Below are 20,385 nucleotides of genomic sequence, written 5' to 3'. Positions count from 1 at the left end.
GTACTTAAGAGAAGTGGAAGTTATGGGAGAGAGATTTCAGATCAGTGTAAGGAAGAGCTAAGGATTAGAGCTGTACAAAAAAGGAATGGGTTACCTTATGAGGTAGTGGGCTCCCTGTCAATAGAAGTATTCAAGAATGCTGCATATCATATCCCCCTCTTGGAGATTCACAATGCACATTAGCATATTAAAGGTTCTGAGAAGTCCTGCAGTAAAGAAACCTGTTTAACTTTGTTTAAAGCAGCATTTTCCAAATTATTTGACCACAGAACATTTTCCCCACCCCCGCCCCACCCCAATAATATTGATTAATTTCTGTGGAACTAGAGTTCCTCGGAATACATTACAGAAAATATGAGCTACAGTTTTTTTAAATGTAGTGTTCAGTATGTAACCAAATAACAATATGCCAGGGACATAAGAGGAGAAATTGCCACACCTGGTAAAAGGCTGAAAGAGAAGGCCCTTAACGTCCCTTCTTCTTTAAGAATCTACGATTCCATTGCATCTCAGAGTAAAGGGCTGTAGGGTCTTGATTATTTATTTTAAGTGGTTCCATGAGAGAAAGGCAAGTAGAATAAAATGGTAGTAAAATGTAAGATTAACTGATTCAAATGCCTCCCTTTCACGTTCAAAGCCCAATCCCCAAAAGGTTAAGAGATACCTCAAGGACCATAATTATGAAAAGAAGCTTTAACCAAATATCTACTCCACCCACTAAATTAATTACTATGAGAGAGAATTAAAACAAACAAAAAAAGAGTAGTCTTGCATTAGGGGACTACCCTATTCCAGTTATCTTGTTTGAATAATTTTTTAATCATAATACATGCTCTCCAAATAAGATTAATATTTGTTTGGTCTTTAGACACTGGACTGCCCTATGTAATCTGAATTAGACATTCAAAGAAATGATTTAAGTGTGATGATTTATAAGCTGTTAAAGTAGACATTAAAGTTGATACTAGGAAAAAAATGTGTTTGCCTCTATGCCCCACACTGCTACATTTCTCTCTTTTTTTTCCTCTTCAAGAATTATACAAAACAACACACACTGAAAATGCAATATCAGACATGAAGCCAACTCAACATTAAATTTAATAATATACATGCTTAAGAGTCCCAAATTTCAAAGTCAAGGTTCCCACAGTTACATTAACCTAGCCATTTTGCACATATACTAAGGCCATCAAATTTAACGCATATTAAGTAATACAAAACACAATGGGAACCTTAACGTTTGAATTTCCTGATTTTTTAATTTTTAGCCCTAACCACTGCATTAAGGACATTTTTCGCAAAGGGGACCGTTACATTTTAAGAAGTTACTGAATGAAGGAACATGCGTGCCTAGCAGTATTATTAGGAACACAAATGCATTTGAGATTTGGCTACATGAAATTAGACAAAAATTTACTTTCACTCAGTACAAACAGCAAAGCCTCATTCTCATTTCTGGGAGAGAGCTTTTTTTGCACACAAAAAAAAAAAAAATGTCACTGAACATTTGAATTATTATCCAACTAGCATCAGGCACACTATGGCTGCCTGAAGAAAGCACTTACCAATTTTGAGGAAACTGGCTCTCCTTCAGCTCTCTTGCTCCCTACAACAGAAGAGGGGGAAAATGGAATTAGACTACAAACACAGACTTATGACATGTCATCAAAAGCTGATTTTTAACAGCAACAACAAAAAAAACCACACACAGAAAAATGTCCAAAGTTTTAAAACCAAAAGAAAAAAAAAAAAGATAGGTAGTTTTTACAACAAGGAAAGAATTCAAGGGCAGTTAGATCTCTCATTTTCCAGTTTTTTTCACTTTTCCACAGCTTTTTCAAGACAAGAAAAACTAAGTAGTTGATGGCTTCCCTTTCCTAAGAGACACAGAAATGAAATGCACCTCATCTAAGTAACACAGAAATACAACCCTCATCCCCAACAAATGAACTTTCACTGTTTGCTGCTTTATGTTACAAATTAGGCTAACATCGCTGGCCCTTAGCTTGGTCTACTTAAAAGGCCTTTTTTTCAATTAATCTTGAAATGGATTTCTTTTATATAAGGCTTAAAATTCACAGCATTTTATATGTATAGTCATAATTTAATTTTTCATTCACAATCTTAAAGTCTCACCACCTGAAACTGTAAACCACATAACACAAAAGTGACTTTCCCTATGCCACACAGTTAATCAGTGATTGAGCCAGAAAGAAAATCAAGGTTTTGGGGTCTCAATCCAATGCTCAGTGATGCTTTTATCAACTGTGTGTTGTTTTTTTTTTTTTAAGATTAACTATACTCCATTAAGTTAATTTCAAGGTCATGTCAGGCTATATTGTTTATTTAACTCTTCCTTGCCCCAAACTTCTTTTTTAGTTAAAAAAAAAAATTTAGAAAGCAAATATTAACACTTTTCCCTTAGTATTAAAGTATTAAGTTATTTAAACTCCACATACCATGTTCCAAACCTGAATCATCCTTATGCTTTAAACACAGTACATTTGTTGACTTATGTTACTCCAATAGGTATAATGTAAATTCTCATTTCCTTAAGGGATATTTCAAAAAATCTTCATGTCATCCAAATTATAAATTTTTATTTAATCATGTACAGTCATACCAAACACACATTAAAATAATTTTAAAGGGCCCCGATTCATGCAGTTAACATTCATTTCCAAAAGAAATTCAATTTGCTGTTTTATCCTGCCTTTCTTTTAGCAGCAGCACTTTTTCAAGTTCTAAAGTCCATATAAATGGCAATTTTAATCACCAAGATTAGAATGACTCCCAACCGAAAGAAAAATGATGCAAAAATCTGTAGAATGATGTGGTTACTAACAAGTGGGTTCTTGGGAATTCCCTGGTGGTCTAATGGTTAGGACTCCGTGCTTCCACTGCAGGGGGCACAGGTTCAATCCCTGGTCGGGGAACTAAGATCCCACAGGCCGCACAGTGCAGCCGAAACAAACAAACAAACAAAAACATGAAGTAAATGCTCAGTAAATATTTGTTAAATGAATGAATTCACTGAGTGGACTCTTAACTCTCTGTTGCAGGCTTATTTTCCCTATTAGGCATTTCTTATTAGCTCTTTCATGCTGGGGATAATTATGCATCGATCTCCCACAGCATTATTTGTTAAATGAATGACTTTGGATAAAAACAGTTGATCAGGAAGTAAAATACTGTCATTTTAAAATATAATGAAAAGACAGATAAATTGGATCAAATTAAAATTAAGAACTTCTGTTCACCCTAAAAAACCCTTACGAGAATGAAAAAGCAATCCACAGAACTGGAGATTATAACTGTAATACATGTAATAACAATGGCTTATACCCAGAATATATAAAATATGTTGAAACTCAAAATGATCAGGGTGGGGTTAGGATTTTAACTTTTACTCATATGGCATTTGAGAAAGTATAGTCAAATAAACTCTTCTGAAAATCATATTCAGTAAAAAGGGACAATGGATACAACTTATCTCTGGGGCATTTTCTCCAAAAATAAACAGCAGAGTCAATCCCTAATTGACAAGGAATTTTACCATGATATCATGAAACTACTCATAAAACTGCTTGCAGGGACTGCAGAAATCACATTGGAAATCAAAGCCTGAGAGGTTAACTGACTTCCCGGAAGGTTACACAGCTAGCTGGTAGTAAAGCTGGAAAGAAATCTACAGATCCTGAGATTCCTTTGACTGAACTGGCCTTTCCACTAGACCTCACTTCGTCTTAAACAGCTGTAGCAGTTACTCTCCTAAGAAATAAACTACAATAAATGCTGACCAAATATTTTTGGGAAAATCTTCGTATAAAGTTTTAAAGAAAAATCACATAAGTAAACTATCTAGGGCAGGTTTTAAAACCTGAGATCCTTTATGCCTAAGGGAACCCCGTGAATAGGCTTCAGAGGGGTTTGCCAGCTCCATGATACTATATGCTAAATTTTGAATGTAATGAGAATTCTGGGAAGAGGATCCACAACTTAAATAAGATTCGCAGAGGTTCAGATACCCAAAAAAGAGTAAATATTTTTAGACTGGTGATTCTTAAACACTGTGCATCAGAACTACCAAAGTGTTCCTTCTAAAGACTGATTATTGACTACCGTTGGGATACTGATTTAAAAAAAAAAAAAGAAAAGAAAATATTTAATTTCTGTAATTTAATAAAAATGAGTTAGCAGCAAAAAAAGATTTACATATAAATTTGTACTTTTTACACTATCCATATGCAAAACATATAAGACTGAAATACAAGTTTGATTTCCTCATGTGAAGCTGATTCAAAGTCCACTTAATTTGTTTCTCATATTTCACACTTGTAGCTAAGGTAGTTCAAATTTTTTGCCTTATTTGCTTATTAAATTTTTAAAATATAGACTTGTTCTTGAAAAATACACTCAAAACACATAAATTGGAGTAAATGAAATTATTTTTGCTTTTACAGAGGAACACCATCTTGCTAACATAACTTCATGTGATTTTTTGCAAACTGAAGATCATTCACCTCCTCTCCAGAACTTCACAAGCAGCTGCTTTAATTAGAGCTGGTAAAGAAATGAATCATTCAAATTTCTGATGTGGTTGTAAAATTTAAAATATCATCAATAAGTCAAAAGTGATTAATAACTACTTTGTAAGTACCTTTTGTAAAACATCTAAAACCTTTGTGTATAAAGACTATACATTAAACAAGAAACAAATTTTGTAGAGAAAAAGTTCAACACTAGATCATGTTTTAAATTAGGCTAAAATCCACCCCATTACAAATTTTGAACAATTAAGTTTATAGTCTGTGCTCAATCATAAATTTTGATAAGGGACTAGAATAGCACAGATAATTGTCATTCAAAGACACTTTAAAATGTCACCGTACGCAGAAGATTCAATCTCTTCTACTACACCAAGTTGATACACTAATTTTATATACAGTAAATTTTACTGCTTTTTATCTGCCTTTCCTAATTCTAACAGAATATAGTAAGTTTGAAATAAATTTAAAGGCAAAAAATGCTGAGAAGAAAAAGCAGAATCCTGCTAAATGAGATTTAGTCCTTTAGGCCTCAGTATCATAATCATCCCTCTTGCCCCCTTACTCTCTCATGGGCATCACTCTAGCACTTCTCCCCTCACTCTCAAGAAGCATCAATTTTTCCCTCATTACTGGATCATTTTGTTTCCTTTGTCTAAAAAAAAAGCCTCCCGTGACTCCATATACTTCTCTAGTTATTGTCCCATATCTACACTCCCATTTATAGCAAAACTCCCTGAAACAGTTAACCAAAGTCACTGTCCCTAGTTCCTCTCCTCTCATTCTCTACTGCACCCACTCCATTAGGGCTTTTGCCTCCTTCAATTTTGTTAAGATCACCAGTGACCTCCCTGTTGCTAAACTCAACAGTAAAGTCTCAGCCCTCATTTCTCTGTTCAAACAGTATTATTTCACCCAGTTGACCATTCTTCCTTCTTGAAATCCTTTCTTCTCTTGACTCCCAGGACACCACTCACCCTCAATTTTTTTCCTAATCTCTCTAGCCACTCTTCTGGGTTTCCTTCGCTAGTTCTTTCTCATCTCTCAAGACCTCAAAATGTTGAACTGCCCCAAGGCTCGGTTCTTGGAACTCTTCCCATTAGGTAATTTCATGTAGTCTCATAGCTATATAAAAGGATCTGTACTGGTGACTCCCAAATTTGTACCTAGCCCAGACCTTTCCCCTGATTTCCAAACTCATATATCAAACTGCCCGTTCAACACCTGTCAAATTGGCTCCTCAAGCTCAGCAAGTCCAAAACTAAACTCTTGACTGCCTGTCCCCCAACCTCCTCCCCAGAGTCATCCCCATTTCAAAAAATGGCAACTCTATCCCTTCAGGCCAAAACCTTAAAGTCATCATTGACTCCTCTCTTTCCCACACTGTACATCCAATCCTGTAACTGACCATCTTGCCTCTGCCTTCAAAATACATGGACTTTGACCACTTGTCTCAAATATACTTCCACTTCCTTGGTCCAAGTCACCATCATCTTTCACCTGCATTACTGCAACAGCCTCCTAACTGGCCTCCCCACTACCACCTTTGTCCCCCAGAGTCTATTCTGTCAGTAGCCAGAGTGACCTTTTTAAAATCCAAGACAGAGCTAGTTACTCCTCTGCTCAAAATCCTCTAATGGCTTCCCATGACACTTAGAGAAAAAGCAGAAGTCTTTTACAATGGCCCACAAGGCTCTAAGTGATTTGGGCCTCTGTTACTCTCAGACCTCATCTCCTTCCCTCTCCCCATTGCTCAATCTGCTCCAGCCACTGGCCTCTGTTTTGTACTTCTGAAACTCCAAACAAGTTTCCTTCACAGGACTCTTGTGGAACACTCTCTCCCATCAAATATCTTCACAGCTCACTCCCTCAAATGTTTAGGAAATCTATAGCAGTTGCAAGAGTAGAATACTAAAGGACTAAAATATTCATCAGAATTGTTCTCCTCCCCAAACTTTCACTTGGGGGATGCTCTTTCTTATACCAAGAATACCCTTTTTTTACCTTTTCTCTGCCTATCCAAATCCCACCCAGTCATTAGGGTCCAGATAAAGACTCATGATTAATGGAGACCTTCCCAACTCCCAGTTCTCCCTTCTTTGAATTCTCAAACTGTTTATCATCTCTCTCATTCATCTTAGAATTTAACCACATATTGTCTCACACTGTTACTTACCTGTCGTATTTCCCTAACTAGACACACACACACAAGTAGAATAGAAATAATGTCTTGCACCAGTAGTTCTCAAACTTATAATCGGGATAACTCTAAAACTTCAAAAAATATATAGATTCACAAGCCCTACCCTTAAAGATTCTGAATTCATTATGTCTGATTTGGAGCCCAGGTATCTATATTTCATTTAAATTTCCCCCAGAAGATTCTGATGGACAGCCAGGATTAGGAACCGTTGCCTTGCAGTCCTCTATTTCCTTTGGTACCTGGGAAAGTGGGCCTTCAAACAGCCTAAAGCTAGAATGGACACCCCAGAGTGCCAGATCCATACCTTCATTTCAAGATCAGTGGTTCAAAAAGTCTAGATGTCTAGCCACAAGCTATAAAGATTATAAGAGGCAAAGCCCAGTCTAAAACCCAGATTTACTGCTCTCAATCTAGGAATCCTTCCATTAGACTATACACAAAGTAACAAAAATCCAAAAATTCAGGTAAGTATAGTAAACAGTGATTATCTAATCCTTGACCAGTGATTGCAATGTCCACGCTCTAAGACAGTGCAGATTATTAGCTCCTACATGCTTGAAAAACGTGAGCAGCATTAGCTGACATAAAATGCTAGAGAGTAATTGTGGAAAGGCTTACAAATAAAAAAAATAAGTTCTTACAATATGTACAAAACCTTGTAAAATCATTTATTTTGTAGTGGATAAGTATTAAGAAAAATAAATGGAAAGAAGAAATCTTGCTTCATCATGTTATAAAGTACAAAAATTCTTATTCACAAGCTTCCACAGTTCACAAAGGTATAAATGTTTTCTGAGTCTAATCATCATAACATAACCTTCTTAATTACAGATCAGACTTAGTAAATCACCCCATATCCCAAGACAACTCAAACTCTTATCTTAATAATCAGTTAACCTCAGGACCAAAACTCTTACCATCACCAAAAAGAAACAACTGAGGTATCTATACAGCATTACAAAAGAGTTTGGATTTATCTTGGTGTATAGGGATTCCATAGGCACCAAGGAGGAGGATCAACGCCCAGCAGTGCATCTGTGAAAACTCTTTCTGTTGCACTAACTGCAACTACTGGGACTTGTTCTCTCAGAGATGGGATAATAAACCCCAATTCCTATGTCTCCAAAGCACAGATATAATTCAAGTAAAACTCACTAAGGAAGGTCATTGGTAAACACCTAATTTTAAAAATATACGAAAAAAAGCTAAACTAAAAGAACAATTACCACATAAAGGAAATTTTTAAAAATAGCACCAATATGCACAGAAAAAAACTAGTGAACTGCTATAGACAAAACACCTCACACAAATATTCAACAGGATTAAAACAACTGCAGCAGAAGCTTGTCCAAAGAAACACACACACACACACACACACACACACACCCCACAACAAAACAAAAACTCCTCCCCTGATGGAGCCCTAAGTACACTACAATCCTTGCCTTTAAAACACAGGAGAAAACTCCTGCAGCACTGATAGCCAGGAATAATCACAAAGCACTTCCAGACAAACGGATAGCAATCACAAGCTGCCAAGGATGACCAAAGCGAACTAAATAAAAATTATAGCACCTTACTGTGTTCCATACTGCCTCATTTCTCAATATAACACTGCTGGGACTTCCCTGGTGGTGCAGTGGTTAAGAATCCGCCTGCCAATGCAGGGGGCACGGGCTTGAGCCCTGGTCCAGTAAGATTCCACATGCCACGGAGCAACTAAGCCCATGCGCCACAACTACTGAGCCTGCGCTCTAGAGCCCACGAGCCACAACTACTGAGCCCGCGAGCCACAACTACTGAGCCCACGTGGCACAACGACTGAAGCCCGGGTGCCTAGAGTCCATGCTCCGAAACAAAGAAAAGCCACTGCAATGAGAAGTTCACGCACCACAACAAAGAGTAGCCCCCGCTCGCCGCAACTGACCAGAGGGCAGAGTAGACAAGGAAAGACACTACATAATGATCAAGGGATCAATCCAAGAAGAAGATACAACAATTATAAATATGTATGCACCCAACATAGGAGCACCTCAATACACAAGGCAACTGCTAACAGCTATAAAAGAGGAAGAAGGGATCAATCAAGGATCAATGATCAAGGGATCAATCCAAGAAGAAGATACAACAATCTTTTTTTTTTTTTTTTTTTTTTTGCGGTATGCGGGCCTCTCACTGTTGCGGCCTCTCCCGTTTCAGGAGCACAGGCTACGGACGCGCAGGCTCCACGGCATGTGAGATCTTCCCGGACCGGGGCACGAACCCGTGTCCCCTGCATCGGCAGGCGGACTCTCAACCACTGCGCCACCAGGGAAGCCCAATCCACTTTTTAAAGAAAGAGAAATTAAGATTTTCCCCATTTCCATCTCCCACAGAAAATTAGAATATTTTCTCTCTAACTACATAGGTTTAGCTCTACAACACTAATGAAAAAGAACCCTGACTTAAGGCCTGAAAACTAAATGGTTCCATAACATTCACATTAAAAAAAAAAAAAAAAAATCTACGTAGTCCAACGTATTGATTCTTTACCATCACTGCTATCATTAATGAACATTTAGCTTTTTATCTGTACTTTGAAATGTCAGTGAGAAATTGAAACAGCTACAATATGCTGGGGATTTTAACTTTTGAAACAAAAACCACAGCGAAACATGAGTCTGAAGCATAAAGCCTCAATCATGCTGATAAGTAAGTGGTCCTAAAACTTGAAAGTGAAAGCAATACAGACCAGAAAAGAAGTTTGCTTGATATTAATGCTAGCCTTTAAAACCAAAAATATGTTCTGTTACAGAAGACTGAAATCAGGGCTTCCATTAACCTTGTTTAAAAAAAAAATCCCATGAGCATGGATTTTTTTCCTAAGTCTCTTCATCAGAGCAGCATGGGGTCCCATTAGGCACCCTATTTTACTTCTACCTTATAAATAACGTTAGCTATTCGCTATTTCCATGGAAACCAAGTACAGAGAAACCCACTTAAATGAATACCGGTTAAAGGAATAAGTTTTATTTTAGAAAGGTTTTGCTGCTCTAGATGAACTCTACTGGGGAATACTACAAAGTCTTCGTAAGTATAATTTTTTAAAAGATATCTTTGAAAAAAAAAAAAAAAAAAAAAGATATCTTTGGTATAGAGGGAGCTTATTAAGAGTCCTGTTAAATAAGTACACTCCTTTCACCAAGTATTCCAAACAGCATCATAATGTTAAAAGATATCTTTCCAATGCACTGTACAGGGGTTTAGATGCACAACCACCAATGACTATGTATGCTTCCTCATGCATCAGCGTGGAATAATTACCCCTATGGGTCTAATTTAAACTAATAAAAGCAAGGAAATTTAGAAATAAGGCTACCATCACCTTGTAGTAACTACTAATGAACAGGACCCACAACTGGAGACACACGCACAACTTACTACTCCTCCAAAGAGAAACAAACAATAACTTAAGTTCTAACATCCTAAAAACTGTTACCAGGTCCAGGGATAGCAGACAGTCAAAATTCCCTCCTCAACAAACTTTCACAAGTTATAATATGTATTCCCTAGTCAATCAATATATACATTTGGGTAAAACAGAAATAGAATATGCAGGATAAAGTATAGAACAGGGTTCAGTGATTTCCACTTTAAGTTGACTTAAATATTGCCTGACATACTCTAGAAATGATCATTACTGGTGGTCCCCACAAACATTGCAGAGAGGCAAGGGCACATAAAATTAAATGCAACTCATAAGAATAGTAAATTCAAAACTAATAATCTTGAGTTTCTAAAGATAGAGAAGAAAACTAAAATCTTTCCAGCAGACATGGTTCTCCATCAAGTTGATGGTGGCTCAGATATCTTCAATAAGTCAAAAAACTAATGAAAAAAACATTATCCTAAAAGATGATTACCACTGTTAAATTTACAGTGTATGAAGAGTTAACATTCTGGCACACATACTTTTCCTTTGAGTATACCAACATATCTACTTGTAATACATGTTCTAAAAACATAAAATTACTTTCCTTGTTATGTTTCACATGCTGTAAAGTTTGGCAAAATACAGATAATTGTTGAAGTTCGGTTAACAGGTACGTGGGGTTTGTTAATATTATTCACTCTACTTCTGTGTATGTTTTTAAATTTCCATAAAAAGAATTTTTTTTAAATCCTATAAAGTTAAAGCTCTTGTCTCAAATATGTTTTTCTCTATGTGTAACTGAATAATGGATTAAATGCCTGGTACAGATCTTAGGAGCCACCAAATTTAAAACCAAGATAGCCATTACATGTAACTACAACTGATTTCCAATTTTTACTTTTCTTACCAAAACAATTCAGTTAACAGTTCAAAATCACTACAAAAAAATCTGAAATGTGTTGCTACTTGCACAATAGGTCTGCTATCCTGCAAATACCAACAATGAAATGAAAGCAATCAATGCCTAATAACAAGGTATCATAACCGCATTTTGTATTTTACAAACTAAAGAAAGAAATTCTACTAGTCCTCTCTCTACTAATAAATCAAAATACTTTCAGAATGAGCAACACCAACATTTCCATTTTCTTTCTCCAATGAGGCCCATAGGACTACAAAGGGCAATCTAACAAATTAATGCTTCCTATTTCCTTTATCTTCGTTAAGTTTAACAAGGCTTCCCCCTCCCCCTCTATGATCTCATCTCACCCCCTACCAGAAAATACAGCAACTTTTGAGGTAAAAAGGTCTTTTTCTATTCTCTCCCTTAGTCCAGACATGAAATGTTTCACAAATACTCAGTTACTTTGGAAGTGATTTTAAGCTATTATCCAACTCCTGGCTGAGGGCCCAAAACGGAGAGGTCCACAAACTGTTAAGCCTTAAGGTATTGATAACAGCTCTCTCCGTTTAAAAACTAATAATTACAAGGATGTTTTGTTTTGAAGAGAAATAGAATAAGATGGTGGTTGCTTTGGAGGGAGTGATGCACAGCAGACAGGGAATAGCACAGGCACAGTACAGACATAAAAGACTGTAAAGAAGAGGGGAGAGGAAAAGCAATGGAGGGTCGATGGCAGCATCTCTCTACAAAGCAGCTAATGCATCATGAACTGGACAGGTTCCTGCACAAGTGTAACAGGAGTTCAGCCCTGTCATAAGTAGCCCACCTTTTACAAATCAGGCAGGGACAAAATGATTTTCAAAATTGTATAATTCTTTAAATCAACCCCAAAGAGGCTATAGGGTCCACTTCTAACTCCTATATTTGTTAAAATGAAATATACTTCTAAACTTTTTACAATTCCATTCACCCAAGAGAAGCAACTTTTATAGGCCCTGCATACAGGCTGAAATAAAGAAAACACAGTACACATGCTACGCTAAGTCTAAGACTACAAAGCTTTACTTACTCTAGCTATTGTAAAGTAGTAGTATGATTTTTCAATTGAAAAAATTAAAATTGCTCTATTTTTAAAAATATTTGTTGAGTTCAAGTACAGCACTTTATCAAAACAAACTTGTTGGAATTTCTGCTCAGAAAGCAGAAACAATGTTTTAGGAACACAGACAAAATAAAATATAGTAGGACTTCCCTGGTGGCACAGTGGTTAAGAATCCGCCTTCCAATACAGGGGACACAGGTTCAAGCCCTAGTCCGGGAAGATCCCACATGCCGCGGAGCAACTAAGCCCGTGCGCCACAACTACTGAAGCCCGTGTACCACAACTACTTAAGCCTGTGCACCTAGAGCCCGTGCTCTGCAACAAGAGAAGCCACCGCAATGAGAAGCCCGCGCATCACAACAAAGAGCAGTCCCTGCTCGCCGCAACTAGAGAAAGCCCGCACGCAGCAACGAAGCCAACAGCCAAAAATAAATAAATAAATTTATTAAAAAATAAAATAAAATATACTAAATACTTCTATCTACCTACTAGGCCTTTATCAAATGGTGCACCTGGGTAAATGAGAACAAAAAGTTAATGGAAGCTATTATTCTATTTTTAACTCAAATGCTCACTAGTGGTAACATATACTATATTCAAACACACTTGTTGAATCTCAGGAAAAAAACTATACAGACCAAAGACCAAAAAAATTTCAGATCTAAATTGACAGTAAATGAATAAGATTAATTATATTTCATACTTAATGATCATTCCCCTTCCCTCAATGACTGGTTTCACTTACCAGATAGATACATACATACCTATAGATACAGATACCTACATACTAATGAATACATTGAAAACTCAAAAATACATTAAAAAAACCTCAAAATATATTAAAAACTCAAATTCTTTACCAAAAAAATCTTAATTCTGAGATCACTGTAAGGCAGAGACTTAAAGCGTGGCTTTTCTGGCTTTTCTCACAATCAACCTGCTCTCAGGCCCAGTTTCCAGGCTCAACATATGATGATTAAATATAGAAAGAAAATAACAATTACTGTAAGAAAAGACTAGGCACCAGATGAGAGGAAGTTTCACAAAGGAAAAATGCTCAAAATCAGAAGGCAAATAAACTGTGTCCATCATTACTAGAAAGCATTTGTATGCCACTTTTATATCTCTGGGGTTCTACATTTGTTTCCATTAGTTCTTACACCAAGCATACATTCTCAAGGGTTAAACAAACACAAGCAATTTGTCCTGAGCCACAGACCCAATGGACTGACCAGCTGATTAGTATTTTGAACTTGTGAGTTATAATGCCTTATCTACTACTGCCTTGGTGCTAAGTGACCTACTATAAACACCAGTATCTTGGTGCAAAAAAATCTTTCATCGTTAAGAGTTTTAATAAATATAAAGTGCCCTGAAAATGCTTTTTAAAGTCTCTGTAATAACTGACACCCTCCCATGTATTCTATATTTCTCTCAGCAGTTTTCACAAACAAGAACTCATTAAATCACTTTTCCCATCCATACCTTTTCTAATGACGTTTCAGGAAGAAAACTCTCCTCTCTTCCTAAGTTGTTCCATATTTAGTCTTTTCCCATAAACTTTTAGAGGGACTGTAACAATAGCAATGATAATAGCAGCTATTGCTTATAAAGTGTCCTAAGACTTCCCCATTTTATCTTCATATCAATCCAAAGAGGTTAGTATTATCATCCCTATGTCATCAGTAAAGAAAATGAAGTCCAAGTGAACAGCACAGTGCTTGTTATACAGCGTGTACAGGAGACATCTTTTTTGAGAAGAGCTTAAATAATCAGTCCAAGGTCACACACCCAACTTTAAGTGGTTGCACTAAGATTCCAAACCAGAGGTCAGACCTCCAAGCTCAGGCTCTTTCCCCACTATGCAACATTTGCCTCAAGCCTTGAGAAGAGAAGAAGAATCCAGAATTAAGGTTAAGTAATAATAGCTAACAATAGCTACCATTTATTTAGTGCTTACTACGTGTCAGGCACTTATTTATTCCTCGTAACAACCTCAGAAAAAGGGTACTATCATGTATTCATACTTTACAGGTGAAGAAACTGAAGCAGAGGCACAGCAGGTGAAGTGATTTGGCCACTGTCACAGAGCTAATACAAATCCAGATTGCACAGAGCAAAGCCAGGATTTGAGCCTATGCATACTCTTACTCTTAACTGGCCCATATTCTTAACCACTGTGCTCTACTGCCATGCTAAAAACTTCCCTTGTCTTGAATGGCGTGAAAACAAAACTTTTAACCTTTTCACAAATGAGTGAATTGTAAGCCTTCATGCTTTGACTGAGAGAAAACTAGTAGTGCTTTTCTAAGCATGCGCACCAGACTTCTTTACAGGCACAGAAGATATGCCCCTAGTGATTAGATCACTGCACTGCTCAGGAAGTGGCACACTGTAAATCAGGTTAAGAGCCCCCAGCCCATCTCCCTCCACACCCAGACACACTAACCATGCACTGCAAGTTACAGGCAATTCAGAGATGTCCCTGTGCAATCTTCTATAAAATGAATGTCACTCTGGAAGTACCCAAGTGTGCATAGTACCCTTCCATCACCCTTTCTTCCTCTTCCCAAACACCATAAAAAACACAGCAAAAGGAATGAATGAATCTAAGCTACTTAAAAATCATAACAAATGTCCAATGATAACTACAAATTTAAATGAGAAAAAAATGCAAAATTCTCATAATTTTGTAACTTGTCCAAATTCCACATTCAAAAAGCAGTAAGCCTCTTTGAAAGTCTCAATTCTTAGACTACCTTATTATCATAAATGTGCCTTGAAGGGTGCGTAGAAAAGCCCATTTTTGCCTCAGATTCTACAAATGTTGATATGCATATTTAAAACAAGAATCATTACTGTTGGATTACAAGTTATTGGGCTTTTATACTAATATCTATTAATATGACAATGTATTTAATAATAACAAATAAAAATATTAAGCATGGATTTAATATTTGTATATTAACATGTAACATGTACAGAAAATAAATAGAAAAACAGGACTGGACCTGGAGGTACTAAGAACCTGACACAATGAGAACAGGAACTACTGCAGCTCCCTCCATTGACATCGTAAAGTTGCCACATTTTCTGGGCTCTCTTTTGAATTAATGTGGCATCTGTTCCAAGTACAGCATGCTAACATTTTACTAAAAGATATTTTCATTCTACATTTGTATCTGGTTTGCTTTTTATTTGAACTCCTGTTTTATTTCAGTGGTCATTATTTCTTTATACCAAGTTGTCAGTTTGGCATTCCTGATCTATCTCTCCTGAGCACAAAAAGGGTGGGGAGGAACAATCACCTTAAAACCCTCCAACAGCAAAAATTACAATATGCTTTGCATATAGATTAAATAAAGAAAATAAGCAGCACAAAGATTTTTGTGGGCTTTTTAGTATCAGGTCCTGATAAGCTAACGGCATCTGTTCCTTTCAGAAAAAGAATTCTGCTCTGGGGGGTGGGAGGGGGAGTAAACAAATACTAAACAGGATAATTCAAGTTACAAAGTTTGGTCTTCATGAAATGATGATTTCAATAATTTGCACATATCCAACTCTATCGAGTGATAATTGCTTTTTCAGATAGCCTCAAAAATGCTGCAGCAACAAGCCAAATACAACCACTTGTACTTAACATGCATGCTGCATACTCCACAATGTTACGTCATATCAGGCACAGAGAAGACGCTTACCAAGCTATCCTGCGTTCTATAAACTGCCTGACAACAACAGAAAAAGCCACTGCCATCTCCACAGTGGGAGCAGGAGCTCAGGGTAGGCCAGCCTTTTCCCTTTGGACAACTCTGAAGAAAACAAATAAGGTCTATATTTTTGTCTTTTAAGCTAACCTCTCTCAAGGCCTTTACTCTCAACCATTCAGCCTTCACAGAAAGAAAGGCTGTTTCTTTAAAATTAAAAAGCTGTAAAAGATCGCTCCAACTTAAAAGCCCCACACCTTGTACCAACGGTCCTCCAGGTGTCCCCATGGCTACCTCTTCTGCAGAAGAATAGTCTATCTCCACTGCTAGTCTCCAAGTGGGTGTGCCCACCCGGGGGAAAGAAGAGGACCGTGGGAAGAAACACAAATTATATTTTTAAATCTCATCCTTTTAAAAATTTCTAATTTCCTGTATGTTTCATAACATACACAAAATACTAGGTTCAGTAAATTATATCTAAGTATACATTTACTGGGGGCCACAATATTTAAAAGTTTGGATACTACAGGTTAAGACCAAAACCAGAATATGAAGGTCGGAAAATTAGGCTCTGCTATTAACTTACTCAAATTCTTGTCTCTACCTCAGTTTTACCGTTCTCAGTTTTACCGTCCATGACATGAACTGAGCCCTTTGTACACTTATAAAATTATCATGAGAAATAATAAAATACTGTCTAGGGCATGGTCTGAGCCACACAAAATGAAAAGCACACATGAATGCTACCAACAAGAAATAACCAAAAAAGAAAGAAAGAAAGCAAGCAAGAAAGAAAGAACCTTAACATGGCTTGTTAAAACTAGTTAACTGCTACACCCTACCAGATCCAATTCTTAGAATTTTAAGGCCATGCTTTAGCACCTCACTAAATACGGGTCTAAAGAAGTATAAATCACCTTAGATAGGAGCGCATTCTAGAATTAGAATTTTTTTAAACTTCTATAACGAAAAACTTATTACCTATGAAATAAAATTTTTTAATTTAAAAATTACAAAGGTGAATTATGAATAACAACCTTATCAACAAGTCAAAACTCTCAAAGCCAGAATCAAAAGATATTTAATGCATATTATAATGTCTTGAGTATGCTTTTTTTAATATGTGACACCAGAAAAATGAATTATTGGCACTCAATAAATTATCAGCACTTCCAATAATTTACCTTTTTTTCTTCCTTTTTTTACTGCTTTAAAAAATGCTGGGTTACCAGTATAGCATTTGAAGGTGGCTGAGTAAGTAGGGATAGGGATGAAGGTGAGTTCCACCAACACTACTCATATGAAGAACTAATTCCTGGGCAGGATATCTGGATGCCCATTAAACAGTACTGGTCTGAGCCGTTATTAATTAAAACAGCACAAGCATTTTCTTGGTTTTAAAACTCTACTTTACTGTGAAAATGTTGAATGAATCCCTCCTAACAACCAGGAAGAGAGACTACCAGTTTAAAAAGAAAAGTTATCTGAAACCACAACTGATCTCTTTATAAATAACCACCAGAATAAACTAGCAGAATTTAATTCTGAAATGATACTTTCTAAGTTACTTGCGCAGCACAGAAAACAATGTTGTCATTTTACATCAGTTAAGACTTAAAAATTTTTTAAATAACAATGGCCATTTCTAAGGCATTAGGTGCAAGTAAAAAGAACTTAAAATGCTTTTTGCCCCATAGGTAATAATCAGTCTAGGGCATCAGGTTTATAATCTTAATGTACAAATCTTACCCATCTCTCTCCTTCCAACCTCACTCCCATTTCCCACCTGAGCCTTATGTTCAAAAACAAGCAAGTTTTTTAAATAGCCACCTGAAAAAAGTAAACTTCAAGAGAGTATTATGGTATGATTCTACTTATTTTGAAAATTCATATACCTTATACACAGTTAAATGCACAGGAAAATTTTTAAGTAGGTGAGAATGGGATAACTTTAGTCTTCTACTTTACACATATCTATATTGCAAGTATTACTTTTATAACTCCGATGCTCTGCCTTTTAATATTTTTAAAGTATTAAAATAACATTAAATATTAAAAGAAAGGACACTTACCATCAAACACTCTAAAATGTTGATAGTTAAATAACAACTAATTGATATAGCCAATGTCATCTATCTGCACCTACTAAAAAAATTTATAAAATAACCTATCGTGCTCCCATGCCCAAATTCCAACCTTTAAGAAATAGGTATTAGACCCCACTCCACAGTAGGCGCTGTGCTTGGCAATGGGCATACAATGATGGACAGGACATACACTATCCCAAATGCCTTCATTTCCAATCCATTCCAGTGCTTACTACTTCCAAAACATTCAACCTAACCCAACCAAAATCAGATGAAACATTCTTAAAATGATATGTCATAGCTGTGGCCGTTTCAGTAGATTGAAAAACTTCTTTAGTAATTCACTTGCTAGGTTTCTATGGGAATTGCACAGTTTAGTACAGCATTATAGACACTTAAGAGGAGGAGCTCTGGAATCAAACCTGGGCTTGAGGTAAGATTGTATGATTTGCTACCTATGTTATTCCAGGGAAGCCTTCATTTCCTCATCTGTCAAATGGGAGTAGAATAATAACAGTAAACCCTCAGAATATTGCTGTGAGGATTAAAATTAAATGAGATCCTTTATGTAAAAAGGCTTAGCACTAAACATAATAAACACTCAGCAAATGTTAATTATTATTAATAATATTATAATAGATAACTTTAAAATACAAAAACTGTCCACAACTTGCCAAATATTTAAAGTCTTATACCTATGCCATTTCTCTAAGAACAAATATGTATATCTGTGTATGTTTGTATATTAACACATAAAAATATTTTTCAATATAAGAACCCATAATTGAAACTTTTCATTACTGTAACACACCAGTACATTTGTGATATTTTTATATGTATAATATATACACACAAAGGCATCAGCACACGTTGTCAAGAACTACACTGTAAACACATGTTAAGAACTTGTCTGTTGGCCATGGTGGGAGGGTGGGGGGATCTAGATCACCAATTATGATTCTAACTCATATATTTAAATTTTTTTAAATATTAACATTGTTAACACAATATAGAGAAATATCTTAAAATCCAGCCATCTATTAGTGATTAAAAACTCAATTTATATGTATTGATACTTCTCTAGTCTATAAAGTACATTCATGAGTATTACCTCATCTAATCCTTTTAGCAACATAGTGAAGCAGGCTTTTACCATTATCCCCATTTTACTACAGTACTGGGAAAACTAAAGCCCAGCTAGGATGAGTTTCTCAAATGCATAGCTAGTGATAGCACTGATCTTAAAGCCAGGTCCTCTGACACCATCACAACCATTTCATTTACATTGGTCTCAGACATTTCATTTAAAAAAAGACAGAAAACTGTGCTCAATAATTTAGGTGTGTCAGAGAACTCTACAGATAATTACACATGGCTGCCCAGTTTTACTCTCCTTGTTTCCTCTCCTTATATCTAACTACAGTATTTCAGGAATCACACAAGCGTGCACATTATATAAAATGTAGAACAGAATTCATCCAAACTTCCTGTACTGCCAATTAGCACCAGAGACCATTTTCTCCCTTACATTTAGCCCTTTGAATTTAACATCTTTGTAACCACTGATTAATTTCATTTTAATATTACATCTTGAAAAGACGAGTTAACATGAAGTAAATAAAACCATTCATAATGTGAAAGAATATCAGACCAGATACCATAAATTTATGACACAGCTAAAGAATCTACCTCATGTCTAGTATGCAAACATTAACAAGTTTCAGTTCACGTTTGTGAGGAAAAAAAGGGTAGTATTATTATAGTGGAATGGGTTGTTGTATAAACAAGTACTTAAATAATTACTACTAAAGGCAGAGTTTTCTTAAATAAACACAGCAGCCCTCAGTAATAACATTTGAGGAACTCTGCTAGAATAGAGACTGGCGAAGCAGATAAGAAAGACACTTCCCTGATTCTACATACACTCAAACTAAGGCACACAAACCACAACTTATGCTTACATTTTTCAGTATTCCCAGGTGTCCCTCTCCCTTCTCAAAAAGCTAAAAGCCATGCAGATAAAAATATCCTTGAACAATCTCAAGAGCCTAAAAGAAGTTAGTGTCCTAAAAGAGAAAAATAATATAAAGACTTATGATTTCTTTGAACCTAACATTTTAAGTACAACCCACAGACCTGAAACTACATTTTCTTTCTGGGGCTGCTGCTCACTGGCCTCCAATACATCAATCCTATAACACTGTGAACTGTGGTGACAGACTGGTTCATGCTTCTAAACACAACAGAATTTTTCCAAGGTTACATACACTGTGACACGAGGAACATTTTTGTAGCATCTTATTTTCATTAATCAACTAGTTTGGATGTTCTAACAGTGCAAACATTATTAACAAAGAAATTTTCATTATCTTTTGAACTCTCCAAAGTCAACCAAAGGCCATGGCACAGTGGCAAAGAGTACTGAA

General features: G+C 36.2%; 1 protein-coding gene across 19 annotated transcripts in view; it reads right to left on the bottom strand.

Moving 5' to 3' along the window:
- Window positions 1-20,385, bottom strand: part of PHF21A (PHD finger protein 21A) — a 186,407-nt gene that overhangs the window by 158,802 nt on the left and 7,220 nt on the right. For 14 of the 19 annotated variants that reach the window (XM_024748957.1, XM_024748940.1, XM_024748952.1 and 11 more), the window contains 2 exons: window positions 1,566-1,606; window positions 95-206 (listed from right to left, as the gene is read on the bottom strand). The gene's annotated coding sequence lies outside the window, so the exon portion shown is untranslated. The remainder of the gene's footprint in view (window positions 1-94; window positions 207-1,565; window positions 1,607-20,385) is intronic. The other 5 variants (XM_024748947.1, XM_024748956.1, XM_024748949.1 and 2 more) reach the window with 2 other exon arrangements.

This window comes from Neophocaena asiaeorientalis, unplaced genomic scaffold (assembly GCF_003031525.2).
Source record: "Neophocaena asiaeorientalis asiaeorientalis breed wild unplaced genomic scaffold, Neophocaena_asiaeorientalis_V1.1 scaffold43, whole genome shotgun sequence".
NCBI lineage: Eukaryota > Metazoa > Chordata > Mammalia > Artiodactyla > Phocoenidae > Neophocaena > Neophocaena asiaeorientalis.
Note: the sequence above shows the minus strand (reverse complement) of the source record. Positions and strands in the feature narration are given on the sequence as shown.